At 35.7% G+C, this 27,237-nt stretch overlaps 1 protein-coding gene across 1 annotated transcript in view; it reads right to left on the reverse strand.

The window, feature by feature from the left end:
- GRM5 (glutamate metabotropic receptor 5) overlaps window positions 1-27,237 on the reverse strand; it is a 668,354-nt gene that overhangs the window by 483,526 nt on the left and 157,591 nt on the right. Inside the window, exon 3 of the mRNA XM_087433566.1 lies at window positions 23,596-23,686. The gene's annotated coding sequence lies outside the window, so the exon portion shown is untranslated. The remainder of the gene's footprint in view (window positions 1-23,595; window positions 23,687-27,237) is intronic.

Raw genomic sequence — 27,237 nt, forward strand, 5'->3', positions numbered from 1 at the left:
TTAGAAAAAGAATTTTATTGTTATTGTTACTATTACTAAATGCTCATATTATTACATAGACCCTTATATAAATGCCCATTAAAAATTCAATGTCTTCAACAAGGATTTTACAACAAAAATAGAAACATTTTTCATATTACGTGATCTTCTATAAAACATTCAAAGTTCCAAGTATAACATGGAAATTTAACTCAAAGAAGTTGTTACTTATGAATCTAGTGTCACTTATCTCTCTCTTCTCTGGGCAGGACAGATTTAGAATATGGCCCTGGGAATTTCTTAATTTGTCATGATATTGGGTAAAAATACAACAATAAAAGAGCTTTATTCTCTCAGTACATGGGAAACTACAAGTACTTCAGTCAATGTTTTCCAGGATGAAGCCCTGTCCAACTAGGGCTCTTGGCATAAGGAGATACTCATCTTCACTCTGTGATCCTTGGCCATGCTTAACTCTGTCATCACAATGGGCAAAGCACTTCCCTGATAGCCCAGAGTGAATACCCAGATCCAATTAGACTTTGAGCCCCAAACCACAGGGTATATCGTAATGCCTACTGGATTTCAAGCCTAACAGATTGGCATTTGAAAACTGGCTCTGGCTCTTACTTGACTAGGAGACTTGGACAAGCTACTAAACCTCAAAACCTCATTTCCTTATGTGGAAATGAGAAAATGGAAAATATGATTAAAAAAATACCTAATTCTCTTGTTTATATATGTAGTCACTTTGCAAACTAAAAAGTATTATAGAGATCTTGGGCAAATCATGGTTCTTTTTCCTCACATTCCCTCACAATCTGGCTCTATTGTTCCAGAACAATACTATATGTAGGCAAGAATTTTGATAATGGAGTTGAATTATTAGGGTTGTAAATAACAAAAGAAAATTCCTTTCTGAATTCTGTTTTCATATTGACTAGAAATTTCTTATTATCCTTCTCTAAAACGTGGATAATAGTATCTATCTATTGCTGCTAAGATAAGCAATAATGAGTGTGAAGCAATTGTACAGTCCCTGAAATGTGGTAAGTACATGGTATTTGGTGATGGTAATGATGGGAATGAGGATTAGTTTATTTTGATTTCCAATTATTTCCACTCTGTACATTAAATGGGAAAGGCACTGGACATATAGTTTGGGGCTTGAGGTCTACTATTTCAGACACTTGGAAATTCGAAAAACACTTTCTAGTCTGATAGCATTCACTTCTTTATAAATGTATTTAAATAGCAGGGCAAGGTCTTGTGGTAATTCTTAGTCAATACTTTTGGCAAAGACAGTGATTTTTTTCATCCACAATCAAAAATAGATTAAATATAATGGCAGTAGTATTCTGTTTTGAATTTAAATGGTGAAGTAAAGTTATACAGAGGATTTTATCCTTCAAAAAAGAGCCTTGGAAATCATTGCTTAATAGAATCCCTGGAGACTTTGTACGGTAGACATAAGAGACAGTTATGCTCTCAATGGTATAGATACAGCTGTTGCAATTATTTGTAATACATTTAATTATAAGGAATCTTAACTCAGCCACCTGAAATCTAACATTACATCTAACACTCCCTGTAGTGATTTGGGAGATTTCTGTTATTTTTCAATGTTTCATTTTCTTAGAAGTAATTTATTGAGCTAAAGTCAATAATTTAAAAGTTGTGTAGTATTCAGTGCAATGCCAGAAACTTAAAAATTGATGAACTGATACCTTATTTTCTGTTACTAAATATTTGGTTTTTACATCTCTTCAAGATTGGCAGGGATGCTGGGCTGTGCTAGACACATGGATCTATCAAGAGCTCTGACTGATGGACCAAGAGCCCATGTGCTACAGTTGTAGTAATAGAGCATTCAATTCTGTTCCTTAACTTCCTTATCTGTAAAATGAGGAAAATATTAGTTCCATAAGTTAGTTGGGAAGACTAAATAAGTTACACTTTTATTTTTTATTTTTATTTATTTATTTAGTGAGGAAGATTAGCCTTGAGCTAAGATTCGTTGCCAATCCTCCTTTTTTTTTTGCTGAGGAAGACTGGCCCTGGGCTAATATCCCTGCCCATCGTCCTCTACTTTATATGGGACACCGCCACAGCATGGCTCGACAAGCAGTGTGCCGGTCCGTGCCCAGGATCCAAACCTGTGAACCCCAGACTGCCGAAGCAGAGTGCGTGAACTTAACTGCTACACCATCGGGCCGGCCCTCTAAGTTACACTTTTAAAGCACAGAGCTTGGCATATGATAAGCTTTCAGCACATTGTTAGTTATAATTGTTATAGGTGAGAAGCTGTATACCACATGAGTAAGAGCGTGATCTCTGAGCCAATCTACATGGATCTGACTCTAAGTTGTGTTGCTTACTAGTTGTGTATGGACTAATTATTTAACCTTTCTGTGCCTTAGTTTCCTTATCTATAAAGTAGTAAAGAGAGTAATGGTAACTACTTTATAAGGTCGTTGTTAGTATTAAAGGAGTTAACTACTGTTAAGTCTTTAGAACAGTGCCTTGCACATAGTTATCATGCGACGTTAGCTATTATTAGCATGTAATAATTTAGTAAGCATCTTAGATCCAGTCGTCAATTCAAAAAGCTTCCTGTAATTCTGTTGAACTTGATAATCCAAGGAACTATGAAACATTGGGTTTTCTAAATCTTATATTGGAATAGATATCTTCAGGACACTCAGAAAGAAGATCTTACTAATTGCTTTTTTTTTTTTGCTGCTGTGTACTCTCACATCTGCAATACCCATAGGATAGAGTTCCCACTCCAAAGCATGGCACCTGAGTCTTCTCTTTGTTTGCCCCACCTTCCTTTCTAATCTCTTCATAACTAGTTTGCCTTTCCCTAACGCAGTATGTATTTTTATCATGATTTTATAAAAAAATCATTTTGAAGGCTCTTATTTTTATCCTCCTCTTTTCCTAATGAGTGCATATTCAGCCTTCAAGATCAGCTCCAAAGAAACACTGTCCAACTCCCTTGAAGGACTACCCACCATTTCTTTGTGCCACTGTAGAACTTTGCTAAAAAGCCCTAGCAGAAGATGTATAATATTAAATCATAATTACTAATTTAGGTTCTCACCTCCTGTGATATAATGCAAACTTTTTCGGAGTAGGCATCATATTTTATGCACTAACACTCCATATACCTAGTATTGTGCCTAGTATGCAGTGGTTAACAAACATATGTTTAATGAATAAATTAATGAATACTTTCTATCAATCAATCCAGATTCTCATAAGCTAGATTCTAAAGCAAACTCAAATGAGTTTGGATTCATTGACTTTCTAGTTCAGGAGTTCTGAGCTCAGGCTACATATTAGAATCATCTAGGAGTGCTTTTAAAATTACTGAATTAATTGTTATCAGGTGGGGAGCCAGGGAATTAGTTTTTTAAAGAGCTTCACAGATAATTCTAATGTGCAGCCAATATTCAGAACCACTGCCCAGTCTATTTAAACATTTGTGTTTATCTTAAATTAATTTCACATAAATAATATCATAAATAAGGGTGTAGGTACCATGTTATTAAGCAAAGCATAATTTAACCACAGGAAAATAAAATAACTTCCATGAGATTAATGTCCTGTTAGCCCTTTCTGAGTACGGGAATTGTTTAAAATGATCTCTTGCATTTCACATTTATAAACACTTTATGGGTGTACTTTATATCAGAAACACACCTGTCATCTTCAAATATTCTTCATGTCAATGGTGGAAAGTAGATGGTAAAACCCAGAGAGGTGAAACCACTTGCCCTTATCACATAAGTTTAAAATAGCAACTCCAATGAACATAGGGGTGCATAAGCCTCTTTGGATTGTTGATTTCAGTTCGTTGGATAGATTCCCAGTAATGGGATAGCTGGATCATAGGGTATTTCTATTTTTAATTCTTTGAGGAATCTCCATACCGTTTTCCATAGAGGCCGCACCAGTTTGCATTGCAGCATTATTCACTATAGCCAAGAAGTGGAAGCAACCTAAGTGTCCCTCGACTGATGATTGGATCAAGAAGATGTGGTATGTATATATATATATATATATATATATACAATGGAATACTACTCAGCCATAAAAAAAAGACAAAATCGTCCCATTTGCAACAACATGGATGGGCCTGGAGGGTATTATGTTAAGTGAAATAAGCCAGAAAGAGAAAGACAAACACTGTACGATCTCACTCATATGTGGAATATAAACCAACACATGGACAGAGAAAACTGTATTGTGGTTACCAGGGGCAATGGGGGTAGGGGGTGGGCACAAGGGGTGAAGGGAGACATACATATGGTGATGGAAAAACAAAAATGTACAACCCAAAATTTCACAATGTTATAAACTATTAAAACATCAATAAAAAAAATTTCCTAATGAAAGTAAAAAAAGAAAAATCTCAAAAAAAAAAAAAAATAGCTACTCCAAAAAGTAAAACAACATCCTGAAACCCCAAACTTGTGCTATTTCCAGTATCTCATGCCGCCGCTTATCCATGTAAACACCCCTACTCTTTGACACATAAATTGTGTAAATTTTGAATATTGGCATACTTGATTCATATATTCTAGAATAAAATATTTTTATTATAAAATCTCAATTAAATAGGTATTACTGCATTTCTAGGAAAATAAAGCAAAAGAAAGTCATTTTAGCAATTCCTTTTATGAAAATATATTCAGGAATAACAGTGTTCAAAATATTGCAAGATCATTGATTCAATGTTCTATGTAAAAACAAAGAAACGAAGAAAAGTATTTATTTTTATTGTTCAGGAACTTCAAAATAAAGCAGCTTTTAATTTTTTTGCATTGTATTTTTAACTCAAAATTATACACGTGTGCGTGTGCATGAGTGTGTGTGTGTATTTTGATGTATCTATAGACTTCCTAAGCAAATATAGATTGAGCAGCTGTTACATGTCAGACCTTGCACTAAGTACAGATGATACAAAGTGAAATAAGCTCAAGGTTCTGAAAGTCTAGTTGCATTTATATTGTACCTGAATATAAATTGTATTCTGATTGTTTTACTTGACATTGGTTTTTAAACAATTTCCTGTATTTGTAAGTACACTGACTGGTGATTATTTTTTCACTATATATCATTCTATTTTATTCATATGTAATTATATAAGGAGATCCTCAGCAGAGGGTCAAAAATTTTTTAAAAGTGTGAGTTCATTCTGAACTAGCTAGACTAGTGTCAGTGAAGGTATTTAAATGATCTATTTTCCAATTATTGCTCTCATTTTAGATTTTAATATGTTGTATTATTTTCCCTAGTTCTTAGTAATATTCTACATGTAGAAAAGCCAACGGAGTTTTATTCCATCTTCTTTCTATTCACGTCCCGCCACAGATCTTCACTCAAAAAAATGAAGAAAATGAAGAAGAAAAAGAAGGAGGAGGAGAAAGAACAGAACAAAGAATGAATGAAGGAAGTAAAAAAAGAAAGAGAGTTAGGGAGAGAAGAAAAAGAAAGAGAGGAAGAGAGGGAGAGAAAGAGGTGAAAAAAAAGAGAAAGAAAAGAAAATAGTGCAGAGTAGGATTTTGCAAAAATTGTCAAATCCCAAGACTGTGTAATCTCAAATAAATCACAAAATTTATGAAGTTATCCTCAAATGAGGGTTGAAATCTATCTCAGCACTCCAAATTTAAGACTTAGAGTCTCAGCTCAAGACCTCCCTTCTAATCTCTTGATGTTCCACGGACTCATGTCTGGTTTCCACGGTGACCATTTTCATGAGTCTTTTAAATAATAAGAAAAATGTATCTTCTCTCATCATTTATTTTCAGAATCTTAGAATTAGAATCTTTCCTTCATTCCTGGCATCCCAAGGAAAATAGTCTTTAACTTAAATGCCTTTAACTTAGATAATAAATTATCATCTTCATAAAAAAGTATGAGAAATAGAAGTAAACAAGAAGTATTGAGCACTACGAGTTAAATTTTTAGATAGATTAGATAAATAGATAGATAGATAGATAGACAGACAGACAGATAGGTAGACGAGTAAAATAGGCTTGTGTTCATTTCTCTGATGAAATGCATATAAACTTAAATTTTCTTCTTCCGTGGAAACATGGGATCTGTTTGACCAATAAAGAGCTAGTGAGGAAACAGAACTATATTGGGGGCATAAGCTGTGCCTCAAGGGGATTAAGTTAATAACTTAGAACTGATTTTTTAATTCAAAACATTCTAGATATGGCTCTTCTGCATCAAATAATATGCAAAATACATTAAGAAAGTTCCCTAGAAACCTTAGTATTTTCTACTATAAACGTGTTCTATCTAAATTTAAGCTCTCAATTTTGTGAGGTCCATAACTGTTAGTTCAAAGTTTTAATCCAATTCCTTTTTATATGATCATTTTATGTATTTTATTGTAATCAACTTCCAGTTGGAAACAGGTAAACAGTACATTGAATAAATATATGAATAATAGGAAAAAGTAAAACTTCCTTATATAACCTTGTATCTCCACCTCACTCCCATCACTTGACCACTTCCCTGCTCTGAAGTATTTATCAGACCTCCTATTTTGTTCCCAAAGTTCCACAGATTTCTATAATCACAGAATCCTACACTATATAGTTATTAGTTGTTTATTGTTTGGATCATCTAATGTTATTTCTATGAACATATGGCCAATTTTATTTCTATGAATGTTCATTTCCTTCTCACTATCATGCCACCATCTTTGTTAGGACTCGTCTGTCACATTTTAGCAGCCTAACAAATCTTTACGGAATGATTACATGAATTGACGTCCTTAAAGTTGCCTTTCATTTATTTTGATAAACGATGAATTCATGAGAAACAAAAAGAAACTTAAATTAATACCTATTAAGACTAATGGTTAAAAAAAAACTTAGTAGGGAACGTTGGGGAGAAAACAGTGACAATATGGTCTGATGAGACCCAGGATAGGCTATGTGAGGGCAGATTACAAGCACTTGGAAAGCACCCAGGAGACATAAATTTAAGATCTTGTGATCAAATGTTAGGAAGTTATAGTCACATATACTAAAAGTCAGGCACATATAACTGGAAAGCAAGAGCAGGATCACAGCTGAGGGTCATGCCAAAATCCTCTCAGGTATTTTGAAACAACCCCGTCTCCACTTTAAGTTGTCTCACGGGCCTACAGTTCATGATATCAAAGAGCCTCCATCCTGCAGTAATTACTTACAGTAGATATCAAAGTGGCATCATCAAAAAGCAACACCCAGACTAATACAACATAGTCATTGATGGTTTTTTAAAAATGCATGAAAGCATTGGTTGTGAAGCCTCTGGCAATTTCTATGAAAATTTGGAAATAGTTTTGATGAAAGTTACTCTAATAATATCTGAGTGCTTGAGAACAGCAAACAGGCCTTACTTATCTCAGGATTTCTAACCACAGCACAGTGCCTGGCACTGAGCTGGCAATCAAAAAATATTGTTAGAATAAATGAATGAATACCCCCTCACTCACAGAATAACCCTAGTTATTCTGCTTATTCTCTCTGCTTTATCTATTTCTTGGCCTACTTCCTTTCTTATGCTAACTGGTATTCTCTCAGCCAAGAAGCAAACTCACAGAGACTATGGAAAATGACCAAGTTGTAAAGCTTGCCTCAAGGAGTAAATACAACTAGAATCTCTGCCCACAGTCACCAAAGAAGGGCAGCAAAGTTGTATTGGGTTTGGATGGGCATCACCATCTGGAGGAAGCAATCTGATATGTACACAAGGGCACTGAAGTTGCTGATGATCCTTGAAGTCAGATAGATGGAGACATTCCAGTCCCAGGTGATCTGCTGGGGATCCGAAGAGAAGGAAACATCCTGTAAGCTTCTGGTGGCAATGGCCAGGCCAGGGTCATGCAATTCTCATTGTGAGACAGCTGTGCTGGTGTTCATGCCAAGATTCAACCCTAGCAAGAAACTTCAGTATGGATACTATATGGCTAATTTGACATAAAGATAGAAGGAAAGAATGTCATCCAGGGAATGAGATCCATTGGACACTGAGACAGGTTTATTCCAGGATGAATTAAGACCCTGAAGAGGCCCCACAAAGAATAGAATGATTAAGGTGCACACCCATAAAACTCAAAATAAAATCACTAACTCTCTGTATAAACAGTGCAAAAAGTCCTACAGAGTTCTTTATGTCCATGATGGCTGCCCAATATTTATTTTCAAATGGCAGGTATGAACTATAAAATCATTTTAAAGAAGCGTGGATGTGTTCTACGCCCTTGCTATGCTCACGATTAGTTTTCCATTTGAGTAGCCCAAGACTGCTCTAAGCTGGCAAAACTAATTCTGTCTCATCAGTCCCTTTCTACCGGTGAAGCAAGGCTAATAAGATGACCTTTCCGTTGGTTAGGGGTGATTCTGAGACAGGTAACTCCAATCAAAGAGTCAGCGGGGCAGCCACACAGGATATACTCTGTGCTGACTCTGAATGCTTTCAGCCACTATGCCTGCATGTATTCGTTTTGAGTATTTTGAAATGCATATGGTGTACCATTTAAAAGGTATAATAGAGTAATTAGTGAAAGTAAGTATCCCTCAGTTTTCATGTCCTTTCAGATGTATCTGAAATGCGTATGTGTTCTTTATTTTTACACAAACGGGGTATAGCATATTAAATGCATTGTTCTGCACCTTATTTTTTCTTTATCGGTACAACTAGGGCTGTTTCATTTTTTTCATTGTTGCATAATGTTATTTGTATAGATGTACTGTAATTTTTACCAGTGTCCATAAATAAACAATTAAGTTCTTTCCAGAATTTTGGTATTATCAATAATATCATAACAAATATTCTTATTCAATGTGGCATTTCACACAACTGTGGAGAATATGTATTTAGGAGATACCCAAAGAATATCTTCAGTTGTATTTTTTGTGTGTGTGTGAGGAAGATTGGCCCTGGGCTAACATCCGTGCCCATCTTCCTCTATTTTATACGGGACACTGCCACAGCATGGCTTGATGAGTGGTGCGTCAGTCTGCGCCCGGGATCTGAACCTGTGAACCCCGGGCTGCCGAAGAGGAGCACACGAGTTTAATTGCTATGCCACTGGGCTGACCCCTCTTCAGTTGTAATTTTGACACATAGCCTCAGAATTCCCTCTGTAGAGGTTTTTCTAGATAATACTTCAGCAGGGATATATATCTTTCTGAAATGCTCTTAATAATCTCCCTCTTTTCCTAATGAATGCATATTCATTCTTCGAGATAAGCTTGCTTCCCTACCCATACACTAACACAGTATATCATCATATATGTGATCCTGGCAAATATGAAAGGAAAAAAATCTCAGTACGATTTTAATTTGCATTTCTCTTGTTATGAATTAGTCAAAATATCATGTTATATGCTTAAGATCCAGTTGTATTTCTTTTTATTTCAACAATCGCTATCCTTTGCTACTTTTTCTTTTGAGTTTATTATGTGTTCCTTACTGATTTGTAAAACTTCTTTTCATAACAAGAAAAGTAAATCTTAGTGATGTGAGTTGCAATTATTTTTCTAGTTTTTCATTTATTTGTTGACTTTGTTTTTTGTGTTGATTAAATGAGATTTTTCAAATTTTTTGAGAAATCAAATTTATTGAACTTTTCTAATACTGTTTCTGGGTTTGTAGCCTATTTAGAAAGATTATTGTTAAAAAATCAAACTTTATTTTCTTCTAGTACTTTTATGGTTTCTATTGTCTCTGTTTTTATTTTAAGTTTTTTAATTGCCAGATTTGATTTTATTCTAAATAGTGAGGTATACACCCAATTTTATTTATTCCAGAAGGCTATCAAGTTGTACCAACCATAAAATTAAATATTTTATCTTTTCTCCACTAATTTGAAACGCTACTTTTATCATATACTTAATAGCCAATTATATTTGGATTTATTTTTATATCAGTAGTTCTCAACTAAGGGCAACTTTGCCCCCTGTGGAACATTTGGCAGTGTCTGGAGATGTTTTGATTGTCACAGCTTGGAAGTGGTACTGGCATGTATTGGTTAGAGGCCATGGACGTGGCTAAACATCCTACAACGCACCCGGCAACAATTATCTATCCTAAGAGGTCGCTAATGCCAAGACTGAGAAACCCTGGTCTAGACTTTATATTCGGGTCCATATATATAATATATAATAATATATTATAATAATATAATAGTAAATGAACAGCATATCTATCTATTTGTTCATTAACCTCTATCATACAGTATTATCTATTGTAGTTTTCTGATATAATATCCAATCAAGTTAGTCCCTCCTCAGCATCTTTTCTCAGAATTTTGCTGGTTATTTTACAAATAATAATAATAATCATAATAATAATCTGTTTCTCTAACCTACACCCTGCCATCAAATAAATCTCAAGGCATTTTTATTGATATTGTGGTAAATTTTAAGCAACCTAGGCAGAATTGCGTCTTTGTATTTTGAGACTTCCTTTCTCAAAGCATCTTTTACTTTTCTCAAAAACCTTCTTTTTGTGTCCCTCAGTTGTCCTCTAAAGTTTTTTTATTGAGTTCTTCTCTGTTTGTTCTTAAATTTACTTTCTTTTAATTTTTATTTGAAATTGAAGTCTTAACTTCATGAAATTTTATTAGTGTCCTTTGTTCTAAAATAATTGGGTTTTGTAAATTAATTTTTGGCTTAATAAATTTTGTTATCCTTTGTAAGAATTTTATTAGACTTTTAAAAGTTCTGAAAAAGTTGATTTGCTTTTACAGTAAACAATTATATGATCTCCAGAGAATGATAATTTTGTATCCTTTCTAATTTGTGTAACTTTCTTTTCCTTCCTTTGTCCAATAACTCACCAATGATGCTACATAATAGTGGTAATAAACAGTAGCCTTGTTTTGTTTCTGGTTTTAATGAGACTACTGTTTTCCAGTAAGCGTGATGCATCTCTATCTATTGCTAATTTATCAAAAATAGATGTTGAATTCTAACAATTTTTATAACATTTTTGGAGATTATTTATGACTTGTTACTCTTGGTAAAATTAGGTGACAGGTTACTCAATAATAAAATATTCTTTAATCCCTGAGATAAGCTTCATTTAGTAATGGTTTATTATAATTTTACTATTCTGCTGGATTTTATTTATTAATCTTTTATTTAGAATCTTTGCATCAAATCTATATTGTATTTAACCAAATATTTTAAACTACTGTATTATCAACTATACAATCACTTTTTTATACTGTGATAAATATATTTCACATAAAATTTATCATTTTAACCATTTCCAGGTGTATAGTCCATTGGCATTAAGTACATTCTCATTTTTGTGCTATACAATCACCTTAATCCTGCCATTCATAACTTTAATGGAATCCTCGAAATTATCCATTGCTGATTTTTAAAAAAATTTATTTTATTTGGAGGTTTTTCTTCTGTCTTCTTTCTTTTCTTTCATTTCTTCTTGTTGACTTTGAGCCTTCATTAAAAATAATCTCTTGAATCATTCCTAAATTCTCATGTTTGTACATATTTAAATGTTATTTAAAACTAGGAAATTGGGGGCCGGCCCCGTGGCTTAGCGGTTAAGTAGGCGTGCTCCGCTACTGGTGGCCCCGCGCTACTGGCAGCCCCGGTTCGGATTCCGGGCACGCACAGACACACCGCTTCTCCGGCCATGCTCAGGCCGCGTCCCACATACAGCAACTAGAAGGATGTGCAACTATGACATAAAACTATCTACTGGAGCTTTGGGGAAAAAAAAAAAGGGAAGAGGATTGGCAATAGATGTTAGCTCAGAGCCGGTCTTCCTCAGCAAAAAGAGGAGGATTAGCATAGATGTTAGCTCAGGGCTGATCTTCCTCACACACAAAAAAAATAAATAAATAAAACCAGGAAATTGGAAAAGAGTGTCACAAATATAACATATGTCCTTTGCTTGGTGCTTTACCCTTTCCTTGGCTCTTTCACATTTATTTTCTTGTTTGAATCTCAAAGCAGTCCCCATAGGACACGGAGGATGCCTGCAGTCCCCATAGGACATGGAGGATGCCTGTTATAAACAGTGGTTTATTTTTGTACATATAAAGTAACTGATTGCAATGCGTATATTCATATTTGGATAACGTGCAATAAAAACAAATTTTTTCTTAACTATTTGTTTTAAAAAAAAACTGTGAATTTATCTACTTTACAACTTGAAGACAAGTTTAGCACAGCCATAAATGCAATGCTAATATGAACATTGCTACATTTTCAAAGTTCCTTTCTATTAACTAGAAAACGGGGTAAATATATAATTACCTGTAGTCTTTGGTTGAAAGTTCTTTGGAAATAATCAGGAATTTAGAATTCCTACATTGTATTCCTACACAGATTCTAGTTTTCACCTTTGAGTTACTTTTTAAATTTAAAAACAAATGAACAAATAAAACAAAACAGAAACAGACTCATAGATACAGAGAACAAGTTGATGGTTGTCAGAGGTGAGGGCTAGGGGGATGGGCAAAATAGGTGAAGGGGATAAGAGGTACAAACTTCCAGTCATAAAATAAATAAGTCATGGCGATGTAATGTACAGTGTAGGGAATATAGTCAACAATGTTGTAATAACTTTGTATGATGACAGATGGTTACTAGTCTTATCAAGGTGATCACTTTGTAATATCTATAAATGTCGAATCATGATTTGTACACCTGAAACTAATACAATGTTATATGTCAACTATATTTCAATTTAAATTTTTTTTTAATTAAAAAAATAAAAACTATCTGATGCCCCAGAGAGGTTTACCTGACAAATAATAATGTGAATGTCAGTAAATAATTAAAATCACGGTGAGGAATTTGGTGAATAATATTGAAGTCAGGCAAAAATATTTACTGACTTGCTCCTACTCATCCTTTGGGTCTCAGCTTAAACTGTTACTTTATCAGAGAAACCATTCATAGCTCTTGAGGCCAGATGAGGTCTGCCTGTTATACACTCTTGTACACTCTATTCATTACTTTTAAAACTCTTTTTATGATAGAAACTAAATAAGCATTTGTATTGGTATTTATTTATGTATGTTTCTCCTGCTAGAGTAAACTTCATGAGGACAAATAGTATGACTTTAGCTAATGTATTATGATGTATGTTATATATTATTATATATTGCATTGTTAATTTTATGTATTGTTAATATATTATTATTATTATATCTCCCACAATCTAGTGCAGAGTTAAATAAATAAAGTTTCCGCAATCTATAGAGTCTTGGATTGAGGCAAGTCATAAGAGATAATCTACACAGACAGAGTTTTCACCCTAAAGTATTCATGATCAGGTATGCAGAGAACATTTTCATGAAGTAGATTTGAAGGCATTCAATAAACACTCATTGCATATTTACTCTGAGAAAGCCTCCAATCTCAGGACTGTGAAACATACAGAAGCACTCAAATATTATAGAGTTACAAATTACAAATCTAATTAATAGATCAAAGTGACATGTTATTTTTCAGAAAATTCTTACCTTCTGAAGGAGAAGAGAAATGTGACTTGGAAAGGACAGAGTGATAATGGCATGTGCACAAAGGAGGAAATAACTAATTCCTTGAGGGAGATGGAAAGGATATTGGTTTGACTGCCTCAGTCTCCATAGTAGGAAAAATGAGGAATGGGATGAGTCAACTTTGTTCCTTCAACAATATTTATTATTTTTTACAAGAATGGAGAAGGATTGCTAGAGAATTTACATAAAAACAAAGAAAACTGATTTTGATATATATATATATCACAATATAACACATATAACGAAAACACATATATATGTAAAACATCTTAGAATCTGTGTAATGAGTATAGTATATGATCTCTCAAGGATCCCTTTACCTCTCAGAACATTTGAGTAATGGGAAAACTGGACTTCAGATGAGCTTATCAATGTTTTCAGTCCTTGTCTAGCTTTACCAGGATCAATCAATTGTAACATTTCTGCATATTTCCTGGAAGCAGGTTTTTTATAATCCATAAGGTAACCATGGGGAACAACGTTAGGCGCCACAGATGGCAAAGAATATGCAACGGGGGTTTCCTAGCTCCATGCTTTGAAATCTAGCAGGTGATGCTTTGGAGTGTTTTCCACAAGTATCCTCTAATCAGCCTGGTTAAAATATAAAACAGATCTTTAAATGGCTTAAGCAACAATATCAAAGTGTCCATAAATTTAAACAAATAAATATATAATATAAAACTACTATATATGTGACTCCATGCTGACCAGTGTGTTTGTGGGTTAGAAAGAGATTGAGTTGCAAAAAGAAAATGAAAGACAAGAACAAAAAGTTCCTCCCCTCTAGAAGCTCCTAAGCTAGGACCAATGAAAAGCTTTCCTGTATCTCAAGATTTCTTATCTCAGAGCTGATCTCTGTGAAACCAAGAAATTGTAATTGAGAATAGTGACAAAAGAGAAAAAACAGCCTCCCTAAACTTATGGAGAAAAATTGTTTCCATTGTACTATGTAGGAATGTGACAGTGTTAATGTCATATATTACTAGCATCATAATTTCTACCCTATCAGATATGAACTGTAAATTTTTCCATCTAATAATATCATTGCTCAGAAAAAAACCAAGAATCCACAGACAAGTTAATTATTGTTAGCATAATTAACCACAGCTCCTGTAACAGATAAATCCTTAAACCTCAGACTTACTGGTTGCTCATGTTAGTCAGCAGACACAGCGGGGCAGTTAGGGGTTAAGGTGCAGAAAATGGGTCTTTTCTGCTATATATTAATTTAGGACCTGGGTAACTTCTATCATGTGACTCTGTTATTTTCAAGATATAGTTTCCAAATGTCTATGGAGTGGGAAAGGGGAAGGTCAGGGTTTTATGGCCAGACCCGCATGTGGTATCAATTCTACCCATATTCTGTTGGCTAGCATTAAGTCACATGGCCCAACTTAGTTATAAGGGAGGTTGGAAAACCTAGTCTTCCCATAATCTTATACCCAGGAGGAAAATGAAACAAGTTGCTAAACATGTGGCAGAGAAACTTTATAATCTAATCCACAAGAAAACTGAAGTATCTGAGAGTCAATAACAAAACAAACAACAACAACAGCAAGATACACACCTTAACTTCTCTATGTCTGTTCGTAATACAGTTTTAAATATGTGGTCTTGACCAAATTTTGAGGCCCCAGCTAGTGGTAAAGTACTACCAAGGGATAGTTTCCCTTGAGTTGCCAATTAAGTCCACACCCCAACCGGATCCCATATCAGGCCCTCACACTCCAGGCCACTATACATCTGCCCTAATTTTCCCAACACCAGGTACCAGATAACCAAGGACAGGCCTTATGCCCCAAAGCATGCTGAAAGTATTCAAAGCAGCTAATCCTGAACACAGGATTGGAAACCTATTGGAAACCACAATAAAGGCAGTTGCCCACAGTTCCCCTCTGTCCTTCTGCTTCCGGACCAATCTTGGTGTTTCCCCTGAGTGGCCCTGCCTGGCAGGCTGTGTTCTTCCCAGGGAAGTGTGAGTAACAAAACTGTAAAACTCGACCCAGATTCTCACTTTTGGTGTGTGGCTGGCCTCATCATGCCTCATCCAAGGTAATATGGTTAAAACACTGTTAAAAGGGCATGTAAATGTTCAATCCACTCTCAGCAAAAGCATGTTCAGTTTCAGAGCCTCATCAACTGAAGCTTCTCAGAGCATCTTATTTGTCAATATGGCTCTAATAGTCTGGGTCCAAACTGACGAAACTGAGAAGTTTACTTTTATTATCCACAGGAGAGAGCTGGAAAGTTGAACTGGTTGAATGCCTCTGTCCAAGCCAGTCTTTAAGGAGAACAATGCAATGTCATCAGCCTATAGGAAGATTACACCCAACTCTGGAAAAGATAAAGGAAAATATGTTTTTGTTTTGTTTTGTTTTGTTATTTTATTATTTTTGTGTGTGTGGAAGAACGGCCCTGAGCTAACATCTGCCAATCCTCCTCTTTTTGCTGAAGAAGACTGGGCCTGAGCTAACATCTATGCCCATCTTCCTCCACTTTATATGGGACGCCTGCCACAGCATGGCCTGATAAGCGGTGCGTCAGTGCGCGCCAGGGATCTGAACCTGCGAACCCCAGGCGGCCGCAGCAGAGCGCGTGCACCCAACCGCTTGCACCACCGGGCTGGCCCCAAGGAAAATATGTTTTTAACTGACAAGAACATTTATATTTTGATAGTTTGAAAAATACATCAAGAAGACTTAACTGAAATTTGTTGTAAACTATTTCCTCTAAAATATGCAAGTATATCAATGTAAGAATATCTAATGCCAACTAAATGAAGTCATAATTTTGCAGTATATAAAACTAGCTGAAGGTTGGGTGCCAGTTCACCTAGTGGCTGTTATTTGTGTCCTGTTTCAGTGCATTCTTTTCTGAGGTATATTTTTGAAGTAACTTAAAACAGAGGAAGAAAAAAAGGGACAGGATGTGGTTCTCTCCTAGAGTTCACCATGAACCTATTCTGTAGCAGTTGTGTTTCTGAGATTCATACAGATGATGAACCCAGGAAGGTTTCAGGTTTGAAATAATAATGCCATGAATTACTATGATATGTGTTTATCAAATTATGTTGTCGGGCTGACCCGGTGGCATCATGGTTAAGTTCACGCCTTCCACTTTGGTGGTCCAGGGTTCCAGGTTCGAATCCTGGGCGTGGACCAACACACCGCTCATCAAGCCATGCTGTGGCAGCGTCCCACTTACAAAGTAGAGGAAGATGGGCGCAGATGTTAGCTCAGAGCCAATCTTCCACAGTAAACAGAGGAAGATTGGGAACAGATGTCAGCTCAAGGCCAATCTTCTCACCAACAACAACGAAAAAAATTGTGCTATTAACCCAGCTCTAAAGGTCTCTGGTGGAAAAGTACTACCAAATAATTTATAATTTTGACTTATGTCCTACTCATAACCTGGATTATCAGGTAGTACCAGTTTCTTACTCTATTAGATAAGCCACACCTGATTTGTCTAGCATCTTTTGTCAAATATTATTTAGCTACTTTTGTTATTGTGGAAATTCCACACCCATTTCCCCGGGAAAAAGGAATAAGCAGAGGACCTCTAGATTAGTGTGTGGTTAGACATCAAGGATCTGACCTGAGTTTGAATTCTACAATTTAGACTTCAATAGCTCTTGCAAGCTTGATCTGAACATTTAAAATCTCTGAGCATGTGTTTCATATCTTTACAATATCAACAATGATATCTTTCTTCTAGGGATGTCAGAATTTAAGAGTTAACGCATATAAGATACTTCTTGTAAAATCCTCCAGACAGGAGGTGCTAAATAGTTGAAGAACTGGGTGAAATTCACCCATATTTCACATCTGTACATTCTAATATCAATATAGGCCAACAAAGGAGAGATTTGTCTGTCTCAGTCTATCAATGCCTTACCTGCATTGATGTCATAGATCTAAATGTACCATCTCAGACACACTGCAGACTGCTTCCTGATATACTTAACACTTGAGTGCTTGCCTAAGTTTTTGACACAGAAATAACTATTTTTAGTTTAATGAAATAAAAAATAATAATGTTACCATTTTTTGAGCATGTAATAAGTGCCAAGCATCAAGATAAGTATTTTGCTTTAATCTTCTTAACAATCCCATAGACATTCCTTAGTAAATTCTTCCTCCTTCCCTCCCTCTCTCTCCCTCCTCCTTCCCTTCCTTCCTCCCTCCTTCTTTCCTTCCTGCCTTCCTGCTTTCTTTTCTTCCTGCCTTCCTTCTGTCCTAATACTCCACCCACTTTTTATCTTCCAGATAAAGTTTACACAGAAAAGAGTACTTGGCCCTCCTTGTGCACAACTTAGAACTTGGTCAGATTTTAGTTGCCTAACTTAACAATCTATGCACGCTAAAGCACGTGGTTTAGATCGGTACTTTAAAAAAGAGAACACAGAGCCAGCCCTGATGGCCTAGTGGTTAAAGTTGGGCCTGCTCCACTTTGGCAGCCCAGGTTCCGTTGCTGGGTGTGGAACCACACCACTCGTCTGTCAGCAGCCATGCTGTGGCGACGGCTCACGTCGAAGAACCAGAAGAACTTATAACTATACACAACTATGTACTGCGGGCTTTGAGGGGGAAAAAGGAAGAAAAAAGGAGGAAGATTGGCAACAGATGTTAGCTTAGGGCGAATTTGCCCCTGCCAACAAAAAAAGAGTGAACACATTAAAATAGTAAATAGTAAATTTTACCATTTAAGACACCTTCAAAGGAAAACTATACATGTTCCATGAAATTGTTGCCTAGGAAACAAATGATTTCATCTTATTTTCGGCATAGAACTGTAGGTGTATAAAAGCTCTGAATCAGTCCCCACACAGCATGAACACTAATATTTATGAAGCCAACAAGACAGTAAGGGCGCTTCTACCCTGTGGTCTCCAGAGATGAAATGAGGTCAAAATTTCCTCTAAGAATTTTTGAGAGATCAGCTGGACAAGAGCATCCCTACAAGTTACTGGGAGAAGGTAAGAAGGATTTAAATTGATATTTCTCCAAAGAAGATATACAAATGGCTGATAAATATATGAAAAGATACTCAACATCACTAATCATCAGAGAAATGCAAATCAAAACCATCATGAGATATCACCTCATACCAATTAGGATGGCCAGTAGCAAAAACAAAAACAAAAAAAACAGAAAATAACAAGTGTTAGTGAGGATGTGGAGAAACTGGAACCCTTGTGCAAAATTGGTGGGAATGTAAAATGGTACAGCTGTTATGGAAGACAGTATAGAGGTTTCTCAGAAAATTAAAAATAGAACTACCATATGATCCAGCAATCCCATTTCTGAGTATTTATCCAAAAGAATAAAAAATAGAATCTCAAAGAGATATTTGCACCATGTTCATTGCAGCATTATTCACAATAACCAAGAGGTAGAAGCAACCTAAATGTTCATCAACGAATGAATGGATAAAGAAAATGTGGTTATACATCCAATGGAATATTATTCAGCCTTGAAAAAAAAAGGAATTCCTGTCATATACTACAACATGGACGAATCTTGAGGACATTAGGTTGAGTGAAATAAATCTGGCACAAAAAGACAAATATTGCATGATTCCATTTATATGAGGTATCTAAAATAGTCAAACTCAGAAACGGAAGTAAAATGGTGGTTACCAGAAGCTGGAGGGAGGAGGAAAAAGGAGTTATTGTTCAATGGGTTTAGATTTTCAGTTTTGCAAGATGAAAAGATCCATTGCTTACCAAGGTGCATATAATTAACACCACTGTACTGTATACGTAATAATGGTCAAGACAGTAAATTTTATGTGTTTTTTACCACAATAAAAAAATTATAAAACAATTTTTGGCCATTCAGATCCTTTGCCTTCACACACAAAGTATTGTCTCTTTAATAAATGTAGTATCTTTTCATTTTTAGTATTTATAATTTGTATTTTGCAGTCTGGTTAGTGATTTATCAATTTTAATGATCTTTTCAAAGAACCAGCTTTTGATTTCATTGAATTTTTTCTATCATTTTTCTGATTTCCATTTCATTGATTTCTAATGCAATGATTTCTTCTCTTACATTAAATTTTTGAGACATTTTCTAGGTCCAGAATAAGATCTATCTTGATGTGTTCTGTACACACTTGAAAAAACGTGTTCTATGTTTTGTTGATTATAGTGTTCAATGAAAACAATTAGGCCAAGTTGGTTGATAGTTTAGTGCAGGTCTTCTTACAAATTTTTGTCAACTTGTTTTATCAATTATTATGAGAGAAGTATAGAAGTCTACAACTACAATTGTGGATTTGTCTATTTCTCCTCTTGGTTCTATTAGTTTTTATTTCTTGTATGTTGAATCTCTGTTATGTGTATACCCATTTTGGATCATTACATATTCTTGTAGAATCGACTCTTTATAATCATATCACGCCCATCTTTGTCACTTATTCTGAAGTCAATTAGATCATAATTTGGCTAATATTTTCCTGGTGTATTACAGCAAATTGAATCGAGAAATATATAAAAAAGTATAACATATCATGATAGTATGTTTTATCTCGTAAATGCAGCATTATGTCAGCAATGGAAAATAATATGACTCAGTATGTGAACAAAATATCAAAAAAAAAGGGAAAACCTTATAATTATCTCAATAGATGTATAAAAATATTTGAAAAATATTCAACATTTATTCATAATAAAAACTCTCAGCACACTTAGAATAAAAAGGAATTTCCTCAGCCTAATAAAGAGCATCTGTAAAAAAACTTTCACCTAAGAGTGAAGGATTGGATGCTTTCTCCCTTAAAAATCAAGAACAAGTAAAAAATGTCTTCTCTTTCTAAATCTTTTGAATATTGTACTGGAGGTAGATCCTAAGTAAAGCAATATGATAAGATAAAGACAAACAATACATATGTTTTTTTGGGGGGTGGGGAGGAAGAAATGAGTCTTTACTTACAGATGACATTATAGTCTATATGGAAAATACCAAAAAGTATACCTAAAAAAAGCTACTGGAACTAATAAGTAAATTTAACAAAATCACAGGACACAATTCAATATATGAAATTTAATTGTATTTCTATATACCATCCAGGGGGCATTAAGGTCAGGCAAAAGAGTAACCTAGGGTATAAAATTTAAGAAGGCACTCATTTTCTGGGCTGTAGGACTAGCAATAAACATTTTGAAATTCAAATAAGAAAATATTGTTTACAATAGCACCAAAAGTCTGAAATACTTAGTGATGAATCTAATAATACGTGCAAGATTTGTATGCTGATAATTGCAAAACACTGCTAAGAGAAATTAATGAAGATTTAAGTTGATGAACAGATAAACTGTCTTCATTGATTAGAAGACTCAAATTCTCCTCAAATTGATCTATAGATTAAATTCAAGCTGCATCAATCCCTGAGCAAGCTTTTTTCGGGGAGTAGAAATTTACAAGCTTAAAAAATTTATTTGGAAAAGTAAAAGAACTGGAATAGACAAAACACTTATAATAAAAGAACAGAGCTGGAGGAATCAGACTCACTACTTGATTTCAATGTTTACTGCAAAGCTTCAGTAATCAAGACACAAAAGGCTACATAAAGCACGATTCTATTTATATAAATTCCGGAAAAGGCAAAACTATAAGGATAGAATCAGATTATCTTTTGGCAAGAAGCCGTGGAAGAAGGAAGGGAATAATTGCAAAATGGCACCAGGGAACGTTTTGGGATGACGGTAAGATTCTATACTTGATTTTGGCAGGGGTGACACAACTAAATACACTTGGTCAAATTATCTGTGTGCTACAGGATGATCAGTGTGAATCCTAGAAAAACCTAAGGCAGTAAAGGGAACATGGACAGTGGATTCAGGGCTGATTTCATCTGAGTCACAGCTCCCTTCTTTCCTATCAGTGTAACCTCAGGGACTTCCATAGTGTGTGGTTCTCATTTTTCTCATCTGTAAAATAACAGCAATAATATTTACCTCTGTGTAAAGCTTTCTTGGCACAGTGCCTGGCACATGCACATAATAGGTTTTTTTTTTTTTTTATTTCCCTTCTCTTCCCTTTATGCCAGGACTTCTCAAAGTACGACTTTTGGGGCTTCTGGTATCAGAATCATTTGTTGAGTATTAAAACGTAATCTCTGAGAATAAGATTGCAGAAAGTACATTGAACAATGATGCTCTGGAACCCTTAGGATGCACTTGTTCCCAGCCTCTGAAACCCTTCTTTTCCACAGGCAAAATCCCCACCTGCAGGATCTTCCTCAATCTCTAAGAATGATTTTCATCTTGAACCATGGAGGAGTCATTTGTTTTCTCAAAGTAACATCGGAGGACTTCCTCCACCAGAATATCTTGGGAGTGTTAAATTGTTAAATTGTTAAAAATCCAGATTTTGGAATCCCAATCCGTACCTACCGAATTATAATTTCTGGGGGCAGGGATACAGGAATCTGCATTTAAACAAGCTTCTCAAGTGATTCTTATAAACCGTAACACTTGAGAACTCTAGCCAAACCTACCAAGCACACTTACCAAAAGTGTGACTAATCTTGGGTTCAGTTTTGGTAATTCAGTTCAAATCTACCGTCCTGTACCTGGCTCTCACTTATAAGCAGCAGGAATGGGGCACTTCATTGTGTTTGTACTGGGCAGATTCTGGCCCCAATCTACAGCCCAGTGACCAGAGTCTGATTCCTACTGATAGTCCTTTATTCTGAAAGTGTTTATTGATCAACTAACACATGTCAGGCCCTAATCTAAGTATTAGGGATACAGCAGTGACAGTGGAAAAAGAAAAATCCTTGCTTTCTTGAAGCTTCTTTTCTAATAGCATTTACAGACAACTAACAAAATCAAACAATTAAATATAGCCTGTTAGGTGATTAAACATTATGGAGACAAACGAAACAAGGATGGAAATAGAAGTGTGAAGATTATAATTTTAAATAGGATGATGAGAGAAGGTCTCACAAAAAGGTGCTGATCTACCTTTTGCCTGTACTTCCTAATGTGGTCTAGTGAAAAGCAATCTTTTCGTTACTAATGTCATGCCTACCCTCTCTGGGGGAACATGCCAATAATTCAATGAGTCACTGGCCTGATATGGACTGCTTGCCTGGCTCACCACCTGAAGTCTCTTACCATAGCCTGCAGATGTCAAATTCTAGGACAAGACAGTTTCTTAGAACCTAGAGCTGGATCTGGCTATGAGGTCTGCCTGTGTTGTTTTCCCTAATTCGGCCATTATCAACCATGCCTAGAGAAGATAGATTCACCTGGACTTGAAGGGCTAATTGCAGTGATGGACTCCCACCAGAAGAGGGTAGCAGAGGGTTGCAGAGTAAGAGCTGCTGCCAGCATAGGTCTTCCCCCACAGAGACTTTGTTCAAACAGCATTAATGAAGTCAAAGTCAACAGGTGAGTTCACTGAGTAAAAGCATTGGCCTGAGAAAGAAGTCATTTCTAAGAGTCGGGACTAGTCTGGAATTGCATATGCCCTGGAAGAAAGGGGGAGCATGGTATATCAGACTGACAATTTTAGAGCACTTTTCTAATAAAATCTCTTACCTACTAACGAACATTTGATTTCTTGCTGGATAAAGTAAATTCCCATAGTAAATCCCATGATGTGAATGTTTACACCCACTGTGGACTCTATTTCTTCAGCTTCCTCTCCTGCCACCCTCACCTCACCCCTGTTAAGTTCCACCCCATAAAGAACACAATGGCCTCTAAGCATGCCAGGAGATCTAGAGACTCAAAAGTTCTTTTCCTTTCTCTCCGTGGTAATCATTTATTCATCTTGAGTCCCTTCCTTAAGCTGAGCACACAAAGAGTTAAAACTGAAGTCTCATAGCATCCCCTTATTGAGAATGGTGAAGGTGGGAACAAGACCACTGTGGGTTCTTGTCTGCAATCCTAGCAACTAGCACAGTGTCTAGTGCCTTATAGACAATATTTTTTATTGCAAGAATTCATCATATGATTACAGAAGATGATAAACCAAGATGGCAATTTTTACAGCCCTTCTTTCTTAAAGGGGCAGCAGTATGGCAAATTTCATTTCTACCTTATGCTCGGCAGAAACCGGACGTAATGCTTCCTCTGTCAGCAGCACCAAGCAGGAAGCTGCTCACCTCCTGATCATCTCGGGCAGCAACCTGACAGTGAAATTGAACAGATGAAGTTAAAAATGCATTAGAGGAAAGCAGAATGTTCTTAAAATGATCATCCCCATGACCCTTGATCCAAGCAAGGCCAAAGGTCAGTAGTGTCCCCTGTGCTCCCCACGGCTAAGACACTACCACCTGTCAGCTGCAGCAGATTTACCAGCATCTCTTTCAGGACAAGAATTAACAGAGTTCTGGGCAAGGAGCAAGATAATGTTCTTGAGTCCCAGAACCAAATATATGAGAAAGGAAAAGGAATAAGGATTTATTGAGCTTTATCTTTCCAAAAATGCTTTAAAAAATATTCAAAAGCATTATCTTTCTTAACTTTTATAACAGACCTATAGAAAGATATTATTATTGTAGTTATTATTGTTTGCCTCATTTTGGAGAGGTAATGAGGTAAAGGGAGGTAAAAAGACTTGTTCAAGGTCAATCACTCAGGTCTATTGATGTTGGAGTCCATGTTTTTCTATTTAGCCATGCTTTCCCGATTCAATTCAATGTAATCTATGGATCTATCATGTTTTATGATTTACAAAGCACATCAATATTGGTTTTTTAATTTATCCATCACAAGCACTGTATTGGACAGGTAAAATATTAGTTCTCTTTTTGGACAGATGAAGATACTGAGGCTAGAATGGGAACACATGAATTTTGACTCTAAATCCTGTATTCCTTGAACAAATGGCCTGTCCTTGAAAATGGTGCAGGCTGCTCAAATTATAACCCAAGAACAGGCCAAAAGTAGGTCTTTGCAAGAAAAGATCTGTCCTTTTAGTCTTTGCTGTTGTTGTTAGTGCTGTCAAGTTGATTCCGGCTCCTAGGGACCCTTTGTACAGCAGAGTGGACCCCTGCCCAGTCTTTTGCTCCATCCTCTCACCTTCCGGTGCTATATCAGACAATGCTCTACTGATATTCATGGCCACTTTTTTCAGAAGTGGGTCACCAGGTCCTTCTTCCTAGTCTGTCTTAGTTTGGAAGCTCCACTGCAACCTCTCGACCATGGGTGTCCCTGCTGCTATTTGAAATACTGGTAGCATAGCTTTCAAGATCACGGCAACATGCAGCTGCCACAATTTGACAACCGACAGATGGGACGTGTCATTTCCTGACCAGAAACAACCAGCTGCAGTGGTGAGAGTGCCCAATCTTAACCACTAGACCACCAGGGCTGGCTCCTTTGAGTCTTAGATAGGTGCTTAACAGCAACTCAACCTGTGCATACATAAGGTGATAGAAACTTACACAAAATTGCATTTTCTTTATTCAAAATGCCGAAGAAATATAAAAAATAAACTTATTTTAAACACAAATAACACAGTCCTTGCTACTTTCTAATGTGTGTGTATGGCGGGGGGCAGTTGGAGGAGGGCAGGCAGTGGTGGCATAATTATTATCAGATAAGGACAGAGACGTGGGGTCAGTCCAGCTGTTTGGCAGAGAGTATTAATGAGTTTTTTGTGATATGGTTAAAAAAAAGTGAAATTTAAGGCTGAGTTTGGCAGTAGGATCTAGTAAGAATGAAATTTTTTCATAAGAAAATCAGAAGGATATGCTTTGTTTTGCTAGAATTAACATCAAACAGCAATAAAAGGACAATCCTGAAATTAATGCCAAAAAGCAATAATTCAGCAGACATGAAACATGATTACAAGAATCCACCTCCCTTGGAATTTTAGAAATAATGGAGAACAAATTTGATATAAACAGGGGGGTTCAAGTTAATCCAATCCAGGTATTGAGAAGCAGGGAGAGCCTAACTGAGATCTAGATTACGCTTGCAATCCACGATGTGACTGGCCAATGTTTATTGAGCAATTACTGTTGCCAGCATTGTTTAATGCATTTTCTATCCATGGTTTTGTCTAATTCTCACAGCTCTACTAAGTGAATATAATATTCATCAACATTTTACAAATGAACAATGGAGCTTAGAGATATTAGGTAATTTTTTGTCAAAATCCCACAGGAAATAGTTAAAATCCAGATAAGATCAGATAGATCTATTTGATCCTAGTGCCTATGACCTTAAAACTATCCTACTCTATAATTTCAAGAACCTGAAAATGTAATTAGAGTTATCTCTAAGTTATTCATTAATTTAGATTCAACTCTGTCACATAGAGTTAACATGACTTCCAAGAAATATGCTAATAGAACCATTAGTAAGGATGCTTCCTTATTATCACCTTTAAAATATTATCAAAATGTGCTATTCTGATGAAACTCTCTCACAGTTTGCAAACTTCTCTTCATTATATCCAAGAAATAAATGTATATGTCAAGGAAAAGCATAAGAAAGGAATCCTTTTTAACTTTTAGAAATTTTAATTCCAAAAGATAAATCAGTATGATAGAACGGTTTAACAAAAAAACTCTCAGGTTTTTGCATGTATATCATGGAAGTGTGAAGCAGCCTCAAATATGTGTAGGGATAGTGATGGTTTTATACCTAAAGGTAGTTTGAAAACACTCAATTCAATAAGCTTGTTCTCTGAGCTGGGCTTTGATGGGTTGGGGGGTGGGATTAGAGATAAGAGAAAGAGGTCAAAAAGAAATAGATTGGGGCCCTGTTCAGGAAGAATTTATTCAAGTGAAAAGACTAGTTTATTATATATTAAATAACTGGGGTATTTTTCAGGAAAATCCACAGGAAATGATAGTACGATTCTATCATAATGTAAATAGCTACCAATTAATGAGCGATTTCTATTGCCAGTCACTATGGAAGGAAATCTCCATATACTGTTGTATTGAATCCTCACAATCACTCTATAAAGTCTTTATTATCTACTTCCACTTTACCAATGAAAAACTCAGACTCTGCCATGGGTGTGGAGATAGTGAGATATCATTATATCATTCTCTTGGTCTTTTCTGGTAATTACATGGAGGCTGCATCATATTGAAGTCATACTGGCACTCATGGTAGTATGAAGGAGTAAAGGGATAAGTTTATTTTTGTGGGTCTTCAGGTAGCTATAATAATAGTAATCATAGCTATAATGGGAGCAATAATAACTTCAATGCATTTATTGCTGCTTTTGTGCCAGGTTGTGTAATATTTTTCCATAGATTGTCTCACATAATCTTCCTAACAATCCTATGAGAGAGGAATTATTGTTATTATCCTCATTTTACAAATGATAAAATTGAGACTCAGAAATGTAACATAATATATTTAAGATCACATAATTAGAAAGAGAAGCAGGATTCTAGCTCTGTTCTTTTTGGCTGTAAACGTGATGCTCTTAATCCTATGCTATGCTAATTCTTATAGTCAATGAATGAATTATTGAATATGTGGGTGTGTATCTATACTTCAAATCCTATTTCAGATGCCACCTTCCCCATCATGCCCATCACAATCTATCATTCTTCACAATTCCTATTTCCCTTTTCTCAATTCCCCTGTTATATCTTTTATGGCATCATATCCATCATTCTATCAGAGTCATTTTCCACACTGCCTTATTTTTCATATTTGATTGTAAGAACCTAGTAAGCAGGGTTCATGTCCAGTACTAAGCTCAAGC

Source organism: Ceratotherium simum, chromosome 7 (genome assembly GCF_057802395.1).
Source record: "Ceratotherium simum simum isolate JZ-2026a chromosome 7, ASM5780239v1, whole genome shotgun sequence".
NCBI classification, from domain to species: Eukaryota; Metazoa; Chordata; class Mammalia; order Perissodactyla; family Rhinocerotidae; genus Ceratotherium; species Ceratotherium simum.